This window comes from Triticum urartu, chromosome 2A, assembly GCF_056163025.1.
Source record: "Triticum urartu cultivar PI428250 chromosome 2A, HENAU_Tu73, whole genome shotgun sequence".
Taxonomy (NCBI): domain Eukaryota; kingdom Viridiplantae; phylum Streptophyta; class Magnoliopsida; order Poales; family Poaceae; genus Triticum; species Triticum urartu.
Window position 1 is genome coordinate 351,511,054 of NC_141874.1, and position 23,984 is coordinate 351,535,037.

Consider the following 23,984-nt stretch of genomic DNA (forward strand, 5'->3'; position numbering starts at 1 on the left):
TTTTTTGTGTGTTGTTTGCTTATTTTGATGAATCTATGGTTAGTAAAATAGTTTATAATCCATAGAGAAGTTGGAATACAGTAGGTTTAACACCAATATAAATAAATAATGAGTTAATTACAGTACCTTGAAGTGGTCTTTTGTTTTCTTTCGCTAACGGAGCTCACGAGTTTTCTATTTTGAGTTTTGTGTTGTGAAGTTTTCAAGTTTTGGGAGAATTCTTTTGATGGATCATGGAACAAGGAGTGGCAAGAGACTAAGCTTGGGGATTCCCATGGCACCCCCAAGATAATCCAAGGACACCAAAAATTCAAAGCTTGGGGATGCCCCGGAAGGCATCCCCTCTTTCGTCCACTTCCATCGGTAATTTATTTGGAGCTATATTTTTATTCACCAACATGATATGTGTTTTGCTTGGAGCGTCTTGTATTACTTGTGTCTTTGTGTATTAGTATGCCACAATCATCCTTTCTGTACACACCTTTTTAGAGAGACATACATGAATTAAAATTTGATAGAATACTCTATGTGCTTCACTTATATCTTTTGAGCTAAGTAGTTTTGTTCTATGTGCTTTACTTATATCTTTTGAGATTTATAATTTTGCTCTATGTGCTTCACTTAGATCTTTTAGAGCATGGTGGTGGATTTGTTTTAAAGAAACTATTGATCTCTCATGTTTCACTAAAATTATTTTGAGAGTCTCTTAATAGCATGGTAATTTGCTTGATAATAATATGCTTGGTATTCAAGATTTGTGAAACTTTCTTTTGAGTGTGTTGAATACTAAGAAAAGATTGAAGCATGATAATTGTTTTGAGATATGGAGGTGATAATATTAAAGTCATTCTAGTTGAGTAAATGTGAATTTAAAGAATACTTGTGTTAAAGTTTGTGATTCCCGTAGCATGCACGTATGGTGAACCGTTATGTGATGAAGTCAGAGCATGATTTATTTATTGATTGTCTTCCTTGTGAGTGGCGGTCGGGGACGAGCGATGGTCTTTTTCTACCAATCTATCCCCCTAGGAGCATGCGCGTAATACTTTGCTTTGATAACTTCTAGATTTTGCAATAAGTATATGAGTTCTTTATGACTAATGTTGAGTCCATGGATTATACGCACTCTCACCCTTCCACCTTTGCTAGCCTCTCTAATACCGCGCACCTTTCGCCGGTATCATACACCTACCATATAACTTCCTCAAAACAGCCACCATACCTACCTATTATGGCATTTCCATAGCCATTCCGAAATATATTGCCATGCAACTTTCCACCACCTAGTTCACCATGACACATTCATCATTGTCATATTGCTTAGCATGATCATGTAGTTGACATAGTATTTGTGGCAAAGTCACCATTCATAATTTCTTCATACTTGTCACTCTTGATTCATTGCATATCCCGGTACACCGCCGGAGGCATCCATATAGAGTCATACTTTGTTTTAGAATCGAGTTGTAATCATTGAGTTGTAAATAAATAGAAGTGTGATGATCATCATTCAATAGAGCATTGTCCCAATAAATAAATAAATAAATAAAGAGAAAGGCCAAAGAAAAAAAGGCCCAAAAAAGAGAAAATAAATAAAAAGGGGCAATGCTACTATCTTTTTTTCCACACTTGTGCTTCAAAGTAGCACCATGATATAGCGAGTCTCATATATTGTGCTTCAAAGTAGCACCATGTTCTTCATATAGAGAGTCTCATGTTATCACTTTCATATACTAGTAGGAATTTTACATTATAGAACTTGGCTTGTATATTCCAATGATGGGCTTCCTCAAAATTGCCCTAGGTCTTCGTGAGCAAGCAAGTTGGATGCACACCCACTTAGTTTCTTTTGTTGAGCTTTCATACATTTATAGCTCTAGTGCATCCGTTGCATGGCAATCCCTACTCACTCACATTGATATCTATTGATGGGCATCTCCATAGCCCGTTGATACGCCTAGTTGATGTGAGACTATCTTCTCCTTTTTGTCTTCTCCACAACCACCATTCTATTCCACTAATAGTGCTATATCCATGGCTCACGCGCATGTATTGCGTGAAGATTGAAAAAGTTTTGAAAAAGTTAGAGTATGAAACAATTGCTTGGCTTGTCATCAGGGTTGTGCATGATCTAAATACTTTGTGTGGTGATGATGGAGCATAGCCAGACTATATGATTTTGTAGGGATAACTTTCTTTGGCCATGTTATTTTGAGAAGACATAATTTCTTTGTTAGTATGCTTGAAGTATTATTATTTTTTATGTCAATATAAACTTTTGTATTGAATCTTTCTAATCTGAATATTCATACCACAATTAAGAAGATTTGCATTGAAATTATGCCAAGTAGCACTCCGCATCAAAAATTCTCTTTTTATCATTTACCTACTCGAGGACGAGCAGGAATTAAGCTTGGGGATGCCTGATACGTCTCCAACGTATCTATAATTTTTGATTGCTCCATGCTATATTATCTACTGTTTTGGACTATATTGGGCTTTATTTTCCACTTTTATATTATTTTTGGGACTAACCTATTAACCGGAGGCCCAGCCTAGAATTGTTGTTTTTTGCCTATTTCAGTGTTCCGAAGAAACGGAATTTCAAACGGAGTCCAAACGGAATAAAATCTTCGAGAACATGATTTTCTCACCGAACGTGATCCAGGAGACTTGGACCCTGCTCCAAGAAACGAAAGAGGCGGTCACTAGGGTGGGGGGCGCCCCCCCTAGGGCGCCCCCCTGCCTCGTGGGCCCCTCGGTGCTCCACCGACGTACTCCTTCCTCCTATATATACACACGTACCCCCAAACGATCAGAACAGGAGCCAAAAACCTAATTCCATCGCCGCAACTTTCTGTATCCACGAGATCCCATCGTGGGGCCTGTTCCGGAACTCCGCCGGAAGAGGGCCGCCATCACGGAGGGCTTCTACATCATCCTAGCCCCTCCGATGAAGTGTGAGTAGTTTACCTCAGACCTTCGGGTCCATAGCTAGTAGCTAGATGGCTTCTTCTCTGTCTTTGAATCTCAATACAAAGTTCTCCCCCTCTCTTGTGGAGATCTATTCGATGTAATCTTCTTTTTGCGGTGTGTTTGTTGAGAACGATGAATTATGGGTTTATGATCAAGTCTATCTATGAATAATATTTGAATCTTCTCTGAATTCTTTTATGTATGATTGGTTATCTTTGCAAGTCTCTTTGAATTATCCGTTTGGTTTGGCCAACTAGATTGGTAGTTCTTGCCATGGGAGAAGTGCTTAGCTTTGGGTTCGATCTTGCGGTGTCCTTACCCAATGACAGAAGAGGCAGCAAGGCACGTATTGTATCGTTGCCATCGAGGATAACAAGATGGGGTTTATTTCATATTGCATGAATTTATCTCTCTACATCATGTCATCTTGCTTAAAGCGTTACTCTGTTTTAACTTAATACTCTAGATGCATGCTGGATAGCGGTCGATGAGTGGAGTAATAGTAATAGATGCAGAATCGTTTTTGTCTACTTGTCACGGACGTGATGCCTGTATACATGATCATGCCTAGATATTCTCATAACTATGCTCAATTCTGTCAATTGCTCAACAGTAATTTGTTCACCCACCGTAGAATACTTATGCTCTTGAGAGAAGCCACTAGTGAAACCTATGGCCCCCGGGTCTATTCTCATCATATCAATCTCCATCACTTTAATCTTGCTTTGCTTTTTTACTTTGCCTTTACTTTTTATTTGCATCTTTATACCAAAAATACCAAAAATATTATATCTATCAGATCTCACTCTCGTAAGTGACCTTGAAGGGATTGACAACCCCTAATCGCGTTGGTTGCGAGCAGCTATCGCTTTGTGTAGGTACGAGGGACTTGAGCGTGGCCTCCTACTGGATTGATACCTTGGTTCTCAAAAACTGAGGGAAATACTTATGCTACTCTGCTGCATCATCCCTTCCTCTTCGGGGAAAACCAACGCAAGCTCAAGACGTAGCAGTGATGCAGCACCTAAATAGCCTCTGAACGAAATTTATGAAGTGGCATCTTGTATATTTCGTCCAAGGCTTCATGCACTCCTTATGGTGGCTTCAAGATCCTGAAATCATCACTTGTAACTCCGTTGTTGATCCCCTTGAGCATGCCATCATCTCCATGCTTGAACCTGTTCCAAGGTTCATCTTTCTTGTCCAAGTTAGGCCATTCATTTGTAAGCAAAACAAATGTATCCAATTTAGGCAGCATCATACTCTCATGAACATTAGAATCATTACCAAGAATCGAAAGTATCTGATAATTCAATTGGCGTGCGCGAGCTCTAGTAATTGGTCCAGTATGTATAGCAGCAGGGGTTGTGGGTGTAACAATGGTATTGATGTCCTCATCATCCTCCCCTTATTGAAATGAAGTCGTCCTCGACGAAAGTTCATCGTCCTCGCCCAAATAAGGCTTCAAATCTGCAATGTTAAAAGTAGGACTAACCCCAAATTTTGCAGGCAGCTCAAGTTTATATGCATTATCATTTATCTTCTCTAACACCTTAAAAGGACCATCAACACGTGGCATTAGCTTTGATTTGCGCAAATTAGGAAATCTATCCTTACGCAAATGTAACCAAACAAGATCTCCAGGTGCAAACACAACATGTTTTCTACCCTTATCTCCAGTAAGTTTATATTTAGCATTCATACGCTCAATGTTTTCCTTAGTTAACTCATGCATTTTTAAAATCAATTCAGCACATTCTTTAGCATCGAAATTAACCTTCTCCGAAGATGGAAGTGGCAACAAATCAATAGGTGCACGAGGTAGGAAACCATACACAATTTCAAAAGGGCACATCTTAGTAGTAGAATGCAATGAATGATTATAAGCAAATTCAATATGAGGCAAGCATTCTTCCCATATTTTCTTGTTATTCTTCAAAACAGCCCTAAGCATAGTAGACAATGTTCTATTGACTACTTCAGTTTGTCCATCAGTTTGGGGGTGACAAGTAGTACTAAAAAGCAGTTTAGTCCCCAACTTAGCCCATAAACATCTTCAAAAGTGGCTAAGAAATTTAGTATCACGGTCTGAAATAATAGTATTTGGTACACCATGCAAGCGAATAATTTTACAAAAGAACAAATCAGCAACATTAACAGCAGCATCGCTTTTATGACATGGTATAAAGTTTGCCATTTTCGAGAACCTATCCACGACAACAAATATGCTATCCCTCCCCTTCTTTGTTCGAGGTAAACCTAAAACAAAGTCCATAGACATATCCTCCCAAGGAACACTAGGTATAGGCAAAGGCATATATAAACCATGAGGATTGAGTCGTGACTTAGCTTTTTGACATGTAGTGCAGCGAGCAACAAAACGGTCAACATCCCGTCTCATCTTTGGCCAAAAGAAATGTGTAGCAAGTATATCCTCCGTCTTCTTGACGCCAAAGTGTCCCATTAATCCTCCTCCATGTGCCTCCTGCAACAACAAAAGACCAACGAAGCTAGCTGGAATGCATAGCTTGTTAGCATGGATCACAAATCCATCATTAACGATGAACTTGTTCCATGTTCCGCCTTCTTTACAATTCTGCAATACATCTTTAAATTCAGCATCATGCACATATTGATCTTTGATGGTCTCCAAACCAAATATTTTGAAGTCAAGTTGTGAAAGCATAGTATAACGACGAGACAATGCATCAACAATAACATTTTCTTTACCCTTCTTGTGTTTAATGACATAAGGGAAAGTCTCAATGAATTCAACCCATTTAGCATGTCTACGGTTCAGTTTTGCTTGACTTTTAATGTGTTTCAAAGATTCATGATCAGAATGCATAACAAATTTCTTTGGCCATAAATAATGTTGCCATGTTTCTAAGGTCCGAACAAGAGCATATAATTCTTTATCATAAGTAGAATAGTTCAGACTAGGCCCACTCAATTTTTCAGAAAAGTATGCAACAGGTTTGCCATCATGTAATAACACACCTCCTAATCCAATTCCACTAGCATCACCTTCAAGCTCAAAAGTATTATTAAAATCAGGAAGTTGGAGTAAAGGAGCATGTGTCAACTTATCTTTCAATACCGTGAAGGCTTCTTCCTGTGCGGTACCCCAAACAAAAGGCACATCCTTCTTTGTAAGCTCGTTGAGAGGTGCAGCAATGGTGCTGGAATCTCTCACAAAACGCCTATAGAAACCAGCGAGGCCAAGGAAACTCCTCACTTGTGTGACCATTTTGGGTTGCAGCCAACTCTCAATAGCTTCAATCTTGGCTTTATCAACTTCAATTCCCTGTGGAGTAACAACATTGCCAAGAAAAGATACTCGGTCGGTGCAAAAGGTGCACTTTCCAAGGTTACCAAACAAACGTGCATCACGTAGAGCAATAAAAACAGCACATAAATGTTCCAAATGTTCCTCCAAAGAATTGCTATAAATCAATATGTCATCAAAGTAAACTACCAGAAATCGTCCAATGAAAGCACGTAAAACTTCGTTCATTAACCTCATGAAAGTACTAGGTGCATTAGTTAACCCAAAAGGCATGACTAACCACTCATATAATCCAAACTTAGTTTTAAATGCTGTTTTCATTCATCTCCCAATTTCATACGAATTTGATGGTATCCACTACTCAAATGAACTTTGGAGAATATTGTAGAGCCACTCAATTCATCAAGCATATCATCTAGCCTAGGAATAGGATGACGATAACGAATAGTAATATTATTAATGCCTCTACAATCAATGCACATACGTGACGTACCATCCTTTTTCGGCACTAAAATGATAGGAACAACACAAGGACTAAGGGATTCGCGTATATAACCTTTGTCGAGCAGTTCTTGTACTTGACGCATAATCTCCTTCAGCTCCTCTGGATTGGTACGGTATGGTGCACGGTTGGGTAATGATGCACTGGGAATTAAGTTAATTTGGTGCTCAATCCCTCGAATAGGTGGTAATCCCGGTGGCACGTCTTGTGGAAAGACGTCAGCGAACTCCTGCAAAATGTTAGTGACAGTAGGAGGCAAAGAGGAAGGCACGTCCTCGAATGAAAATTATGCCTCTTTGCACACAAAAGCATAGCAAACAGATTTGCTAAAATCTAAATCATCAATATCAGATTTGGTGGCAAGTAAACATGCACTTTTCAATTTAATTTTAGAAGCAACACTAGATGGTTTATTATTAGGCTGCATTTGTTGCTCAAATTCTTTTGCCACAATCTGATTTTCACTTTTTTCTCCTGTTTTGCTTTATTAGCTCTATTAATGTCATCTTTCAAAATGGAATCAGGAGTCATAGGAAGAAAAGTAATATTTTTATCCTTATGAACAAAAGTATACCGATTGTTTCTACCATGGTGTACAGAATTTTTATCAAATTGTCATGGTCTACCAAGTAATAAAGAACATGCTTGCATAGGTACCACATCACAATCAACATAATCAGCATATGTAGAGATACTAAAATGCACACGAACAGTACGTGTTACCTTAACCTTGCCGCTGTTGTTGAACCATTGGATGTAGTAAGGATGTGGATGTGGATGTGGTCTTGTGGTGAGAGATAGCTTCTCCACCATCTCCATGCTAGCCAAGTTATTGCAGCTCCCTCCATCTATGATGACGTGAACAGAACGTTCCTTCACAACTCCCTTTGTATGGAACAAGTTATGCCTCTGATTTTGCTCAGCTTGTGTAACCTGCACACTCAAAACACGTTGAGCAACTAAACATTCATACCTGTCAGCATCTTCAGCAGCCATGTATTGTGTCTCATGATCAGAATCCTCTCCACCGTGTTCTTCATGTGTAATAAGAGCCAAAGTCTCCTCATCATAGTCACTAGCGGACTCATACCCACCATCCTCAGTAGCAATCATCACACGGTGATATTGGCATTCTCTCGCAAAATGTCCTCTTCCCTTACAACAACAACAAATAATATCACTTGTGTGCCCTGTTGATGCCATGGAAGAAGAAGAGCTCTGCGCAGGTCCGGCAGGTGTGCTCTTGGCAAATAGTGGTGGTTGTGCCTGCTTCTTGTATCACGGCTGGAGGTGGCACCTGATGGAGGTGTTGGTGGGGTAGAAGTATAGGATGCACGTGGTGTCCATGATGAAGATCAACCTGCAGAAAAGTTAGTTCACACCAATGCATGTCGATCCTGCACTTCACGTTCAACTTTACAAGCAAGATGGAATAAACGAGTGATATTAGTATACTCCTTATACTCTAGAATGCTCTGAATCTCTCTATTTAATCCACCCATAAAACGTGCAAGCATAGCTTCATTCTCCTCAACAATACCACATCTAATCATGTCAGTTTGTAATTCCTGATAATATTCTTCTACAGAATTTTTTCCTTGCTTAAACGCTGCAATTTTTGAAGTAATTCACGTTGATAATATGGTGGAACCCAACAAGTACACATAGAAGTTTTCAAAGCAGCCCAAGTAGCTGGAATAGGATATAATCTACAATGTTCAGACCACCAAACACATGCAAAGCTAGTGAAAGCACAAACAACAACAGGAACATGTCTCTCCTCAGGATATTGTAAACATGTAAATCGTTGTTCAGTTTCTAACTCCCAAGTAAGATATATATCAGGAACATATCTACCCTCAAATGGTGGAATATTCAATTTTAGTTTAGGAAGATGGTCATGTACCTCGGGTGGTGGTGCAGCCCTACCGTTGCGATGATATGCATGAGGACGACTTGGTGGTGGTGGTGCTGGTGGTTGCACGTAGTTTTGATTTTGGTCAACCTCATCCTCGTAATGGTCCTCCACCTCTGCAGTAGCAGCAGGAGTGACAGAAGTACCAACAGTAGGTACAGCAGCACCAGAAGTTTGACCAGGCTCAATAGGAACGCATTGTGCTCGTCCCACTTGATTTGGAAGACGATGTTGTTGTTGTTGTAGAGGTGCGACAGGTGAAGCGGGCGGTGGAAGACGCGCGAGCAATTCATTAAACTTGTTATCGAGCTTTGTTTCGAACGCCTTCTCAATGCCATCTATCTTCTCCATGGCCTCTTCAAATCTGTTTAGCACATCTTCCACCTTTCCACTCATCATTTGCTAAAACTTATCATGTAATTCTTTGTTCATCATGTTCTCCTAGTCAATCGCGTCGGGTTGTGATCCTGCCATGGTTAGTAGCAATAGAAACACACAAGAATATGATCCTATAGACTACAAGAAAATGGCGGTGGTGGAGTGTCACAAATCCGTCAAGTAAATCTCAAATTCTTACCAGTTCTTACCCAGCGGCAGGCGGTGATCGGCAATCGTCGTAGTCAAAACTCTCAAAGCTTGGATAGAGCGATTACCAGGGAGAGTCAAACGCACAACGTAGATGTATGTGGAGCTAGGAAGGCTTATAATATGGTAGCAAAAAGGGTCAGCAATAATCAATTCAGAGATGCAAAGTTGAATAAACGCTCAACGACGATACTGTGCTGGTCCTAGGCTAGACCGTGCCAGAGACGCGAGCCTAGAACACTAACAAAATCACGGCGCTCCACGTAAACAAGGGAGAAGCATGCTCTGATTTTTTTTCTTTTTTTCACTTTTTTTTACTTTTTTTTCCTTTTTTGCTCCGCAACAAATTTTTTTCGAAAAAGTCTAAAAATGGTCTAGAAACCGCCTAGCCATAATTTTTCAGACTTAGTTTTTTTTGAGTTTGGAACTATTTTTCTTCTACGGATGGCTCGAAAGTTGGGGAGTCCTACTCTGTCACGACTCGGAGTATCGCATGATTTGGAACTCGAAAACAAAGCAACAAATACTGGACTCGGACTGGTGGCGGAGATGAATCTGGTGGAAACTCGGACTGGTGGCAGATATATGTAGGACGGTGGAACTCAGACTGGTGGTGAATCGGTGATGGACGTGGACTCGGATTATCGTGATGGCGGTGGATATGCGGAATATGGCAGCGGTGATGACGATGGTAGTATATGGCAGCAGTGATGACGATGGTGGTATATGGCAGCGATGATGATGATGATGCGGCGGCGGCGTGACTACTTGTGAACAGAACTCGAAACTCTGAAGGACTAGACACTAAGACCAGCAACCAGACATGATGATGCAACCGCAAATTCAACACAGCAAATACAGAAAAGATTATGCAAATGCTCAGATTGGTTCGGATAGGATGAACTAACCCTAATTTTTTTTGGCTTTTTCGTGGATTATAGGTATGAAGAACAGACTCCATCTAAACTATGAAAAACTGTAAAATCTCACCAAGCAACCTGGAAATCTGATGCCACTTGATAGAGGCAAAGGTGTCCCGTCTTTTGATGAGATGGTGGCTATCATTTTGGAGGAAGTCAACTTTGACGATCCGACTACGAATGTGCGAGGACGTCGTGCTTTAGCAATCGCTAAACCAACTCCGACAGGTTATTGACCACGCCAGAGCACGATCAACCTGACCACGAAGGTCTGTTTCCTGCAGGCAAACGAAGAACAAGTAAGAAACTAAGATTGCAATCTGGATATTGCGAATATAAGATGAAAGCTTTATTGATCAAGGTGGGGTTCTGTGACGCCTTTGTCTGGTCATTGAACACAAACGAAGTACGCGAAGTTGCAGCTATGGCGAACTTTAATCTAAACAAAACCCAAAGTCTAAATGATGCCCTAAGGGATGTATATATGGAGGATAGAGGGGGAATTCCGTGGCCCTTGGTGGAGGGGTCCGAAACCAACCCTGACTCTTGGTTCCCCACACATACGGACTCTAAAAACGTCCTATACTTAAGTACTTCAAAAATACATGGGCCTTGCCCAATAATAAGGTGACGCAGCACCTAAAATAGCCTCTGGACGAAATTTATGAAGTGGCATCTTGTATATTTTGTCCAAGGCTTCATGCACTCATTATGGTGGCTTCGAAGTCCTGGAATCGTCACTTGTAAATCCGTTCTTGTTCCCCTTGCGCATGCCATCATCTCCATGCTTGAACTTACTCCAAGGTTCATCTTTCTTGTCCAAGCTAGACCCTTCATTTGTAAGCAAAACAAATGTATCCAATTTAAGCAGCATCATATTCTTACGAACATTAGAATCGCTACCAAGAAACGAAAGTACATGATAATTCAATTGGCGTGCGCGAGCTCTAGTAATTGGTTCAGTATGTATAACAGCAGGGGCTGTGAGTGTAACAATGGTATTGATGTTCTCATCAGATATTGAAGGGAAAAAAATCATGACTGGTCGTGCATGCATGTATGTTTGGAAAGAGAGATAAGGTAAGAGCAAACAAAAGGAAGGAAAAACAATTCGGTTGCGGAAGTAATCCCACGTGAGTTGTTTTATTTTGGAAGGAGATAACTATTTAAAAGGAAATCTACACGTAAATCAAGTTGTTTCCCGTTTGGCAAGATATTTGTTTCCATGTGAAGTTAGATTCGGTTGGTGGTTCTTGGCTGATTCGGTTGTCTTTCCCACAAAAAAAATAGCCCGTGCAGTTTTTCTTTGGAGAGAGAGAAAAGTGCAACGGTTGACTTGATCCCTTTGTGGTGTTGGCTTCCAAGAAAAAGAGACTAGCTTATTGAAGGAGTGGTACGTCACTAGTATACTTATGCCTAAAAGTTGACTTGGATCAGGGAGAGTGCCACAAGATTCTCTGCTGCCCCATTGGTTTTTTGCATTAGGCACGTTTTTGAATGCTCTATTTCTGAGGATCTTTATTTTCAGCCATATCCATCGTCGTGTCTACCATTGTAAACACATTTTTTTAGTGGAGCATCATGAATTCGTTTGTGTCATAGGCTCGCATCTCTAGTTGTCTAGCCTAGGACCAGCACTTGACCACTTTGAGTGAATTTTCAGCTTGCATTAATTAACGTGGTTATAGCAATTTTCTCCACATATTTAAAGCCAACCCAACTCCACATATTTCTACACCGTGCATACATACGTTTACCTGGCAATCGCTTTACCAACTTTTGGAGTTATTTAACACCGTTGGTTGCCGATCACCACCTGCTGCATGGTAAGAACTTGTAAGACTTCGATTTTGCTATACTGTGACCGTTTTACCATCACTTCCCAGTAGTTCATAGGAACATTATTTTTAGATTTTGTTTCTTGTTTCTACTAATCATGACAGGATCTAGAGTCACTTCATGGGGTTTGTCGATCGTGGGAGACGTGCCATCACCTATGCAAATACCACAACCACCATGAGAGGTGCACAAACATCCAAATGCACATGATCAGGTTAATGTTTCTATACCACCATTTAATGGCCGTTTTAGACCTGCTTTATATATTGAATGGGAGTTTGACATAAATAATATATTTGTTTCCAATAATTTTGATGAACGTAAAAAAGTTAAGGTTGTGGTTGGTTCTTTCACTGGTTATGCTATAGTTTGGTGGAGTGAATATGTGACGCCCGGATAATTAGGCTACAGTAACCCTCCGCAAATGATACCACGTCGCCTCGGTTACTGTTGCTAACCCCGTAATGATTCGAAACCGTTTTGAAATTTAAATTCTAAATATGTCAAACAACAAACGTTTTCAAAAGTTGAAACAAAATGTTCGATGGGTGCCGAATATTACAAGGGTAATTATAATAAAGAAAACATATTTTTAGAAAGTGTCTGAATATTTTAAAATGAATTAAAACAGAAAAGAAAAAATAAGAAAAGAAAAACAAACAAAATAAATAAAGGGGGGGAAACCCCCTGGCCAACTGGGCCAAACGGCCCACCCGGCCGGCCCACTGACCCCTCCGGCCAGCCCACTGGCCCATCCGGCCCCCCTCACTCCCTTAACCCCCCCACACTCCCCACCGAACCCTAGCCCCACCCGCAGAACCTCTAACTTCCCCCCGTCGCCCCCACGAGCTGGATCGGGCTCGCCCCCGATCCCGTCGCCCCATCCCACGATCCCCACTCGCCCCTCCCCACTACGCTCTCCCCCCTCAATCCGATCTGGACTGGGGCTTTTCTCGTCGCCCCTGACGCCGCTCGTCGCCGCACCGCCGGCGCCCGTCGCTCCGACTCGCCGGCCCGACCTCGCTTCCTCGTCCTCCTCCCCGACTCGCAGCACCGAGCCCCCACCGCGCCCGATGTCGCCGTCCTCTCCGCCGTCGCCTCGCCCCGTCACCAACCCCGAAGCTGCCAGATCGATCCGCGCCGCCCCTCGCCGATTGGACACCACCGCCCGGAGCCCGCGCCACCACCGCCGACTTTGTCCTCATCCTCTCCCTCGTCGGACCTCCCCGACCTCCGCCGAGCCCGCTGCCCCAAACCCTACTCCGCGCCGTGAGCACCCCCCTAGCCTCTCCCTCTCTCCCCGTCGTCGCGGTCGCCGTGCTCCGCACGCGCACACGCTCACTCGCCGTCACCCCTCGCCCGTGCGTGGCCACGCGCCCGCGCTGCCCCCTGGCCGCACCCGCCTCCGCCTGACCTTGCTGGCGGCGGCCCGCATCTGCCCCGCGGCCAACCTGCCGGCCACCACGGCACCGCCCTGGCCGAGGCCCCCTGCTACGCGAGCGTGCCCAGCCGAAGCCACGGCCTCGCCCTCTCCCTCGATGGGCGCCCGCACCTAGCGCCCAACGCCCGCCCGATAGCGCCCAAACCCGCTAGGCCCCCTGGGGCCTATGACAGTGGGGCCCGCCCCCAGAACGTTAAAAAAAGGTATATAAAAATAAATAAAACAATAGTTAAAATAAAAACAAATTTAATTAATTAATTAACTAAATTAATTAAGTTAATTAACCTTAATTAATTAATCTAATTAACCTATTAGCTAAATTAAACAGTAATTAGTTTAACTAAACCCCTACTTAACCTAACAGAGTATGACAGGTGGGTCCCACTGGACCCACGCATCAGTTTGACCCAGTCAACCCCTGTTGACTGCTGATGTCAGCATGACATCATGCTGATGTCATAAATCTATTTTTGAATTAATTAAATAATTAATTAAATTCCAGAAATTATTAAAATCTTTAGAAAATCATATCTTTTAATCCGTAACTCGGATGGAAAAACTTTGTACATGAAAGTTGCTCAGAATGATGAGACGGACCCGGATACGCAGCCCGTTCGTCCGCCACGCACCCCTAACATGTCAAACTCGCAACTTTCCCCCTCCGGCTCCTCTGCCCGAAAACACGAAACACCGGGGATACTTTCCCGGATGTTATCCCCCTTCACCGGTATCACCTACTACCGCGTTAGGGCACCTCTAACGCTGTTACTTGTCATGTCATGCATCGTCATGCATTTGCTTGCATTATATTTATTGTTTCTTCCCCCTCTTCTCTCGCTAGACATCGAGACCGACGCCGCTGCTACCCAGTACGACTACGGAGTTGACGATCCCTCTCTCTTGCCAGAGCAACCAGGCAAGCCCCCTCTTTGATCACCAGATATCGCCTACTCTTCTCTATACTGCTTGCATTAGAGTACGGTAGCATGTTACTGCTTCCCGTTAATCCTATACTGATGCATAGCCTGTCCTTGCTACTATTGTTGTTACCTTTACCTGCAATCCTAATGCTTAGTATAGGATGCTAGTTTATCATCAGTGGCCCTACATCCTTGTCCGTCTGCCATGCTATGCTATCGGGCCGTGATCACTCGGGAGTTGATCACGGGTATATACTATATACTTTATACATGATACATGTGGTGACTAAAGACGGGTCGGCTTGAGGAGCACCCGCGAGTGGATCTTTGAGGCGGAGCGACAGGGCAGGTTCTGACCACCTAGGAGAGAGGTGGGCCTGGCCCTGGTCGACGTTCGCGGATACTTAACATGCTTAACGAGATCTGGGTATTTGATCTGAGTTTGGCCATTTGGTCTATATGCACTAACCATCTACGCGGGAGTAGTTATGGGTATCCCGGCGTCGTGGTATCAGCCGAAGCCTTCGTGACGTCAGCGACTGAGTGGCACGCGCTGGATTGGACTGGAAGGCCACTAGGCTAGGTCTGCTTTCGGCCGTGTTCGCAACGTGCAGGTGTGCTAAGGGCGATGGGCCCAGACCCCTGGGCGCTTAGGTTTAGACCGGCGTGCTGACCTCTCTGTTGGTCTAGGTGGGGCTGCGACGTGTTGATCTTCCGAGGCCGGGCATGACCCAGGAAAGTGTGTCCGGCCAAATGGGATCGAGCGTGTTGGGGAATGTGGTGCACCCCTGCAGGGAAGTTAATCTATTCGAATAGCCGTGATCTTCGGTAACAGGACGACTTGGAGTTGTACCTTGACCTTATGACAACTAGAACCGGATACTTAATAAAACACACCCTTCCAAGTGCCAGATACAACCGGTGGTCGCTCTCTCACAGGGCGACGAGGGGAGGATCATCGGTTAGGATTATGCTATGCGATGCTACTTGGAGGACTTCAGTCTACTCTCTTCTACATGTTGCAAGACGGAGGCTGCCAGAAGCGTAGTCTTCGAAAGGATTAGTTATCCCCCTCTTATTCTGGCATTCTGCAGTTCAGTCCACATATGATACCCTTACTCCATTTGATACCCATGCATATGTAGTGTAGCTCCTTGCTTGCGAGTACTTTGGATGAGTACTCACGGTTGCTTTCTCCCCCTTTTCCCCCTTTTCCTTTCATTCTGGTTGTCGCAACCAGATGCTGGAGTCCAGGAGCCAGACGCCACCGTCGACGATGACTCCTACTACACCGGAGGTGCCTACTACTACGTGATGCCCGCTGACGACGACCAGGAGTAGTTAGGAGGATCCCAGGCAGGAGGCCTGCGCCTCTTTCGATCTGTATCCCAGTTTGTGCTAGCCTTCTTAAGGCAAACTTGTTTAACTTATGTCTGTACTCAGATATTGTTGCTTCCGCTGACTCGTCTATGATCGAGCTCTTGTATTCGAGCCCTCGAGGCCCCTGGCTTGTAATATGATGCTTGTATGACTTATTTTATTTGTAGAGTTGTGTTGTGATATCTTTCGTGAGTCCCTGATCTTGATCGTACACGTTTGCGTGTATGATTAGTGTACGGTCAAATCGGGGGCGTCACAAGTTGGTATCAGAGTCGACTGCCTGTAGGAACCCCCTTCCACACTCCTTGGCCGAAGTCGAGTCTAGACATTGCAAAACTTTTACTAACATGGCTGTGCGGCCCATGGGCCCACGTCGTCATTGGGTGGTATTAGGATCTTTTACTTCTCGATCTTTACTCTGGGATTCTGAATTCTCTTCTATTCGGGTTAAACGATTTTTACTAAAATCTAACTTTAGGTTCTCGAAAATACTTTCTCCCGGAGAGCCCCTTCAGTCCAGATGATCGCTGGCTGCACTAAAAGATTTCGAAGATACTCTTTGATATTCTCTCGAGACCTTGTGCCCGTTGTTTTTGCAATTCCCTTCCACCGAAATATCCCTATGGATAAATACTTACGCCTGTTGTTCTTACTTCTATTCCCAGTCGATCTTGTTATTATAAGATACCCCGAGAATACTTTGTGCCTACTGCCTTGCAGTTCTTTGCCACATGCATACCACTACGGATAATTACTCGCATTTATCGAGTATCCGCTCATCCCCAGATATTCATGCAGTTCACAAAATTCTTCGAAATACCATTCGGTCTTCCGAAAATCCTGAGCAACCTATTGCTCCTGTAATTCTTGCTTGCTTGCATTATGGTTAATCCCATAATTAAGTATAGTAATCTTATTGGCAACCTTTGTCAATATCATTTTGAGTCCATTGACTCAATATGTTGCGAAGCTCGCAATCCTCACTCAGATCATAGAATTCATCCTTCCAGCTCAGATGTCATTTAAAATGTGAGCTGGTCCTCGGCCAATCAGATTGCCATCTATTGTACCCCTAAGTCTATTCAACTTGTCCGTCCTTGATCAGAGCGTTTGCTCCTGATCCCTTGGTTTGAAAATCATAATTCCTTTGTTATTTAAACGTTGAATTATTCAGATGTTCTGTAAAATGATGCATTTGCATTCTTTCTTCCTCTGATTGGGTATCGATGCTCACATCAGCTCCATTGTGGATCACCATATCCACTGTTGGATTATTATCCGACCATGTCCTTCATAATGAATCACCTTGTGAGTTCTTTCTCCGATACATAATGCCTTTGGTAATTTGTATCCTTTCCTTTTGCCAACCATGCTCTGCTTTCAAGCTAGTAATATTTACTCTCAAAGCTTGTGGTATATGTTTCCACGATACCCTGACGGGTTGAAACTATGCCTTCCTTAATTTGTGTGACCTCAAAATTTATGCGGGTTATACCCTGCTGACGCTTCGTCAGATAACTTTTCAACACTACAACTTCGAAAAGGGGAGGTAAATGTAAGGTTATGCATTGAAGAAGTGGGAGTCGACCTTGAACTTTGTGTTCATGCCCATGGACACGATGTAGATCTTATCATTAAAGCTTCTCTTAAATTAATCACTCCCTTGGTATAAGTTCATATTATATCTGGGATCTAGCCTTTTGCAATCGTGGTTTCGACCATGTTCTCTTTTAGGTACCGTTTCTCGTGCAAGTTTAAGCACTTGTCTTCTGCAGAGCAATACCCCAGTCCAACCTCTACTTTGATCTGTCGTCGAGTATTACCCCCTGGTATCTCGAGGATACCACGGAATACATAACTTCTTATGAGTTCTTCATCAACTAATATTCTTGCTGATTCCATTTTCCCAACGGGTTCTCAGTTGTTAGAACCCCTCAAGGACACTGACAACTGAATTGAGTCCGCACTACGATTCAACAACTCTTGGTAACCTTCATTACTTACGAGTCTGAACTCGATCACGTCATTCCGAGCCTACTCGGCTATATCATTATCGTGCCAAATTTTAACTGTGCTACCTGGTCCTTCTTTCCGGAGCACAATTTTGACGATGGGATAAGCTTACGTCGATCTTCCTTGTCTTATTGTTTCACCTCAAACAACAAACTTGATTTCAAGTTTGTGTCGTACCCATGGTTCCAATAACCTTTCGCGTCATCATTCATTTGACTTGATGTCATCGCCGACCGATTACATCTTCATGAAATCTCTCAACAAATTGTGTCGTGATCATCATCGGCATTTTGAGCTCTTCCAGGATATCAAATGAATTCATGATGAGAAATAATATCCTTGCCCTCGATGATTTGTGTTATCATCGACAACATTATTGCATTCCCTCCAAACACAAAACTTGTTCCTGTTTTGTGTTGTACCTTGAGTTCCTTCCTATCCAACTTATGTTATGTTCTACCGCGGAGTATTACCCTCCTTGATGTCAAGAATGTTGTGAGGATTGCTCCACCTCGTAAGAATTCTTGCTATAATGATACTTCTCGCCATCACCATTCTTCTTGGTCCTCGTGTTGGTTCCAACCGGGGTACCAACAAGTGAACGGTGTTGTTTGGATTCTGCACTTTTAGCAACCCTATTGCTTTGAAGTTAATGGTCGGCCGTTCGTTCTTAGACTATTGATTATTGAATCACCATTCTGACATTGGTCGTGCAACCCAACCCATATTTTGGGCGCACCTTTCAACCAATGTTTAATTGTGTATGTTTTCTGTGAGCATACTTCCTTATATCATTCGATCTGACAAATGTTATCTCCTTGTTCACTTAATTGTGGAAATCCATCTTTTGTTAATCTCGATGAATTGTCGCTGATTCCATCAGCCACCTCCTCATTCTATCCTTGATTTAATAATGAACTCATGATTCGGAACTTGCTTCCACAGTTCAATTCCCGAGAATCTTACAATGTCGTCTCGACAATTTGTGTTGCACCTTTTCTTCTCGGACATCCTGAGTCTGAGGTATCATGACACCTATCGGATCTGAATCTCGGTCAGATATGATGGTTGGGACATTTCCAAGAGTTATAACATTGGTCCTTATATATCGGTAAGGTGATGTCATGCCTATCACACCTGGCCGGAGGACTTGTTATTATAGTTTCTTGTTTAGCAAGTTTAACCATTCTTCCTTGAGGAAATTAAAAGACTTATTCTATAAGTTGTTCCTGATGGATCCTTTGTGCATCCAAATTCTGACCCTTGCTTGATAACCATGTCAATGCTATCTCGAAGCATGTCTGTGGTACTCCGATTTTCAACAAGAACATTTGAAGCCCGATGCTAAATATTTCTTGCTCAATTATCCAGACAACGTTGTATGGATAATGTCATGAAATTCCTCTCCCCTTACATAAAAGGTGTTCTAGTTTCTATCCTGTCATGGATATCATGCTCTACTTGTCCTTGGGAAGGATATAACCTTGAAATATGTGTTTAAACACATTTTCTTTCCATTGTTCTGCTTAATCTGATAACCATATTTTCCTTTCCATTGGTTGTGTTAACGTTTCTTGTGATCTATATGATCTAAGCAGTAATAATTCACTGCTTATGTAAGCACCTCGTGGTACAACTCTGCCAGTAAGACCCATTTACTATTGTTGGTGACATTTCGGTAACCACCGATGGACGAGAACTTTGCCTATTGGTCCGCCTCGATGCAACGAGCAGGAAAATGGTTCTCTTCGTCCCTCGCCCTTGGTACCAACGTTGTTGCCGACATAACTGACATGGTACTCTCTGACATGCCTTGCTATCATGACCGTGCAAGATGTCACTGCTCCTATTAAAAAAACCACATGGTGGGCCCATAACCCACAGTTCCACAGGATCGAAACCTGACTGTCCCGTACACCCCCTATTCCCAAAGTTATTCCTCGCGCGTGGCCTTGTATGTAATTCACGGGCCACCGTCCTAGTGATCTATTCTGGTATCAGACGCAATACTTACTCTCGCTACTATGAACCCCTTTCGCACTCTGCTTCAGGCAATGGACGATTGCCTATCTGCTTGAAACTTCTTATTGTACCTTCTTACCTTACTCTCGATTTGTTCAACTCGAGATATACTCATCTATTCATTCACAGGAAAACCCAGACGATTACCCCTTAAGCCTTCTGTCGTAGCCGAGCTACCCCTTACCTATTCGTAAGCATAAAGGAAACCCCAAAGAAAGGACGACAATTTCATCATGATGCGATGAAGCAGAGAAATGAAGACGTCCATGTAAGGGATCGACCTCTTCGAGAAGAGCAACCAAGACCGAGGAGATCCGTTAGAATTCCACAACCACAAATTTCCCCCTTACACCACCTCTTAAATCTCGGGACGAGATTTCTTGTAGTGGAGGAGAATTGTGATGCCCCGATAATTAGGCTACAGTAACCCTCCGCTAATGATGCCACCTCGCCTCGGTTACTGTTGCTAACCCCGTAATGATTCAAAACCGTTTTGAAATTTAAATTCTAAATATGTCAAACAACAAACGTTTTCAAAAGTTGAAACAAAATGTTCGATGGGTGCCGAATATTACAAGGGTAATTATAATAAAGAAAACATATTTTTAGAAAGTGTCCGAATATTTTAAAATGAATTAAAACAGAAAAGGAAAAATAAGAAAAGAAAAACAAACAAAATAAATAAAGGGGGGAAAACCCCCTGGCCAACTGGGCCAAACGGCCCAGCCGGCCAGCCCACTGACCCCTCCGGCCAGCCCACTGGCCCATCCGGCCCCCCTCACTCCCTTAACCCCCCCACACTCCCCACCGAACCCTAGCCCCACCCGCAGAACCTCCAACTTCCCCCCCGTCGCCCCCACGAGCTGGATCGGGCTCGCCCCCGATCCCGTCGCCCCATCCCACGATCCCCACTCGCCCCTCCCCACTACGCTCTCCCCCCCCCCGATCCGATCTGGACCGGGGCTTTTCTCGTCGCCCCTGACGCCGCTCGTCGCCGCACCGCCGGCGCCCGTCGCTCCGACTCGCCGACCCGACCTCGCTTCCTCGTCCTCCTCCCCGACTCGCAGCACCGAGCCCCCACCGCGCCCGATGTCGCCGTCCTCTCCGCCGTCGCCTCGCCCCGTCACCAACCCCGAAGCCGCCAGATCGATCCGCGCTGCCCCTCGCCGATTGGACACCGCCGCCCGGAGCCCGCGCCACCACCGCCGACTTCGTCCTCATCCTCTCCCTCGTCGGACCTCCCCGACCTCCGCCGAGCCCGCTGCCCCGAACCCTACTCCGCGCCGTGAGCACCCCCCTGGCCTATCCCTCTCTCCCCGTCGTCGCGGTCGCCGTGCTCCGCACGCGCACATGCTCACTCGCCGTCGCCCCTCGCCTGTGCGTGGCCACGCGCCCGCGCTGCCCCCTGGCCGCACCCGCCTCCGCCTGACCTTGCTGGCGGCGGCCCGCATCTGCCCCGCGGCCAACCTGCCGGCCACCACGGCACCGCCCTGGCCGAGGCCCCCCTGCTACGCGAGCGTGCCCAGCCGAGGCCACGGCCTCGCCCTCTCCCTCGATGGGCGCCCGCACCCAGCGCCCAACGCCCGCCTGATAGTGCCCGAACCCGCTAGGCCCCCTGGGCCTATGACAGTGGGGCCCGCCCCCCAGAACGTTAAAAAAAGGTATATAAAAATAAATAAAACAATAGTTAAAATAAAAACAAATTTAATTAATTAATTAACTAAATTAATTAAGTTAATTAACCTTAATTAATTAATCTAATTAACCTATTAGCTAAATTAAACAGTAATTAGTTTAACTAAACCCCTACTTAACCTAACAGAGTATGACAGGTGGGTCCCACTGGACCCACGCGTCAGTTTGACCCAGTCAACCCCTATTGACTGCTGATGTCAGCATGACATCATGCTGATGTCATAAATCTATTTTTGAATTAATTAAATAATTAATTAAATTCCAGAAATTATTAAAATCTTTAGAAAATCATATCTTTTAATCCGTAACTCGGATGGAAAAACTTTGTACATGAAAGTTGCTCAGAATGACGAGACGAACCCGGATACGCAGCCCGTTCGTCCGCCACGCACCCCTAACATGTCAAACTCGCAACTTTCCCCCTCCGGCTCCTTTGCCCGAAAACATGAAACACCGGGGATACTTTCCCGGATGTTATCCCCCTTCACCGGTATCACCTACTACCGCGTTAGGGCACCTCTAACGCCGTTACTTGTCATGTCATGCATCGTCATGCATTTGCTTGCATTATATTTATTGTTTCTTCCCCCTCTTCTCTCGCTAGACACCGAGACCGACGCCGCTGCTACCCAGTACGACTACGGAGTTGACGATCCCTCTCTCTTGCCAGAGCAACCAGGCAAGCCCCCTCTTTGATCACCAGATATCGCCTACTCTTCTCTATACTGCTTGCATTAGAGTAGGGTAGCATGTTACTGCTTCCCGTTAATCCTATACTGATGCATAGCCTGTCCTTGCTACTACTGTTGTTACCTTTACCTGCAATCCTAATGCTTAGTATAGGATGCTAGTTTATCATCAGTGGCCCTACATCCTTGTCCGTCTGCCATGCTATGCTATCGGGCCGTGATCACTCGGGAGTTGATCACGGGTATATACTATATACTTTATACATGATACATGTGGTGACTAAAGACGGGTCGGCTTGAGGAGCACCCACGAGTGGATCTTTGAGGCGGAGCGACAGGGCAGGTTCCGACCACCTAGGAGAGAGGTGGGCCTGGCCCTGGTCGGCGTTCGCGGATACTTAACATGCTTAACGAGATCTGGGTATTTGATCTGAGTTTGGCCATTTGGTCTATATGCACTAACCATCTACGCGGGAGTAGTTATGGGTATCCCGGCGTCGTGGTATCAGCCGAAGCCTTCGTGACGTCAGCGACTGAGTGACGCGCGCCGGATTGGACTGGAAGGCCACTAGGCTAGGTCTGCTTTCGGCCGCGTTCGCAACGTGCAGGTGTGCTAAGGGCGATGGGCCCAGACCCCTGGGCGCTTAGGTTTAGACCGGCGTGCTGACCTCTCTGTTGGTCTAGGTGGGGCTGCGACGTGTTGATCTTCCGAGGCCGGGCATGACCCAGGAAAGTGTGTCCGGCCAAATGGGATCGAGCGTGTTGGGGAATGTGGTGCACCCCTGCAGGGAAGTTAATCTATTCGAATAGCCGTGATCTTCGGTAACAGGACGACTTGGAGTTGTACCTTGACCTTATGACAACTAGAACCGGATACTTAATAAAACACACCCTTCCAAGTGCCAGATACAACCGGTGGTCGCTCTCTCACAGGGCGACGAGGGGAGGATCATCGGTTAGGATTATGCTATGCGATGCTACTTGGAGGACTTCAGTCTACTCTCTTCTACATGTTGCAAGACGGAGGCTGCCAGAAGCGTAGTCTTCGAAAGGATTAGTTATCCCCCTCTTATTCTGGCATTCTGCAGTTCAGTCCACATATGATACCCTTACTCCATTTGATACCCATGCATATGTAGTGTAGCTCCTTGCTTGCGAGTACTTTGGATGAGTACTCACAGTTGCTTTCTCCCCCTTTTCCCCCTTTTCCTTTCATTCTGGTTGTCGCAACCAGATGTTGGAGTCCAGGAGCCAGACGCCACCGTCGACGATGACTCCTACTACACCGGAGGTGCCTACTACTACGTGATGCCCGCTGACGACGACCAGGAGTAGTTAGGAGGATCCCAGGCAGGAGGCATGCGCCTCTTTCGATCTGTATCCCAGTTTGTGCTAGCCTTCTTAAGGCAAACTTGTTTAACTTATGTATGTACTCAGATATTGTTGCTTCCGCTGACTCGTCTATGATCGAGCTCTTGTATTCGAGCCCTCGAGGCCCCTGGCTTGTAATATGATGCTTGTATGACTTATTTTATTTGTAGAGTTGTGTTGTGATATCTTCCGTGAGTCCCTGATCTTGATCGTACACGTTTGCGTGTATGATTAGTGTACGGTCAAATCGGGGGCGTCACAGAATATTGTCGGTTACACCCTAATGATATACCTACTACTTGGGATGATTTGAAAGTTGCCATGCGACATACATTCGTTCCCGCTTATTATACTCGTGACATGATTAAAAAGTTGCAACATTTAAAATAAGGTAGTGACACCGTAACGAAATATTATGATACTTTAC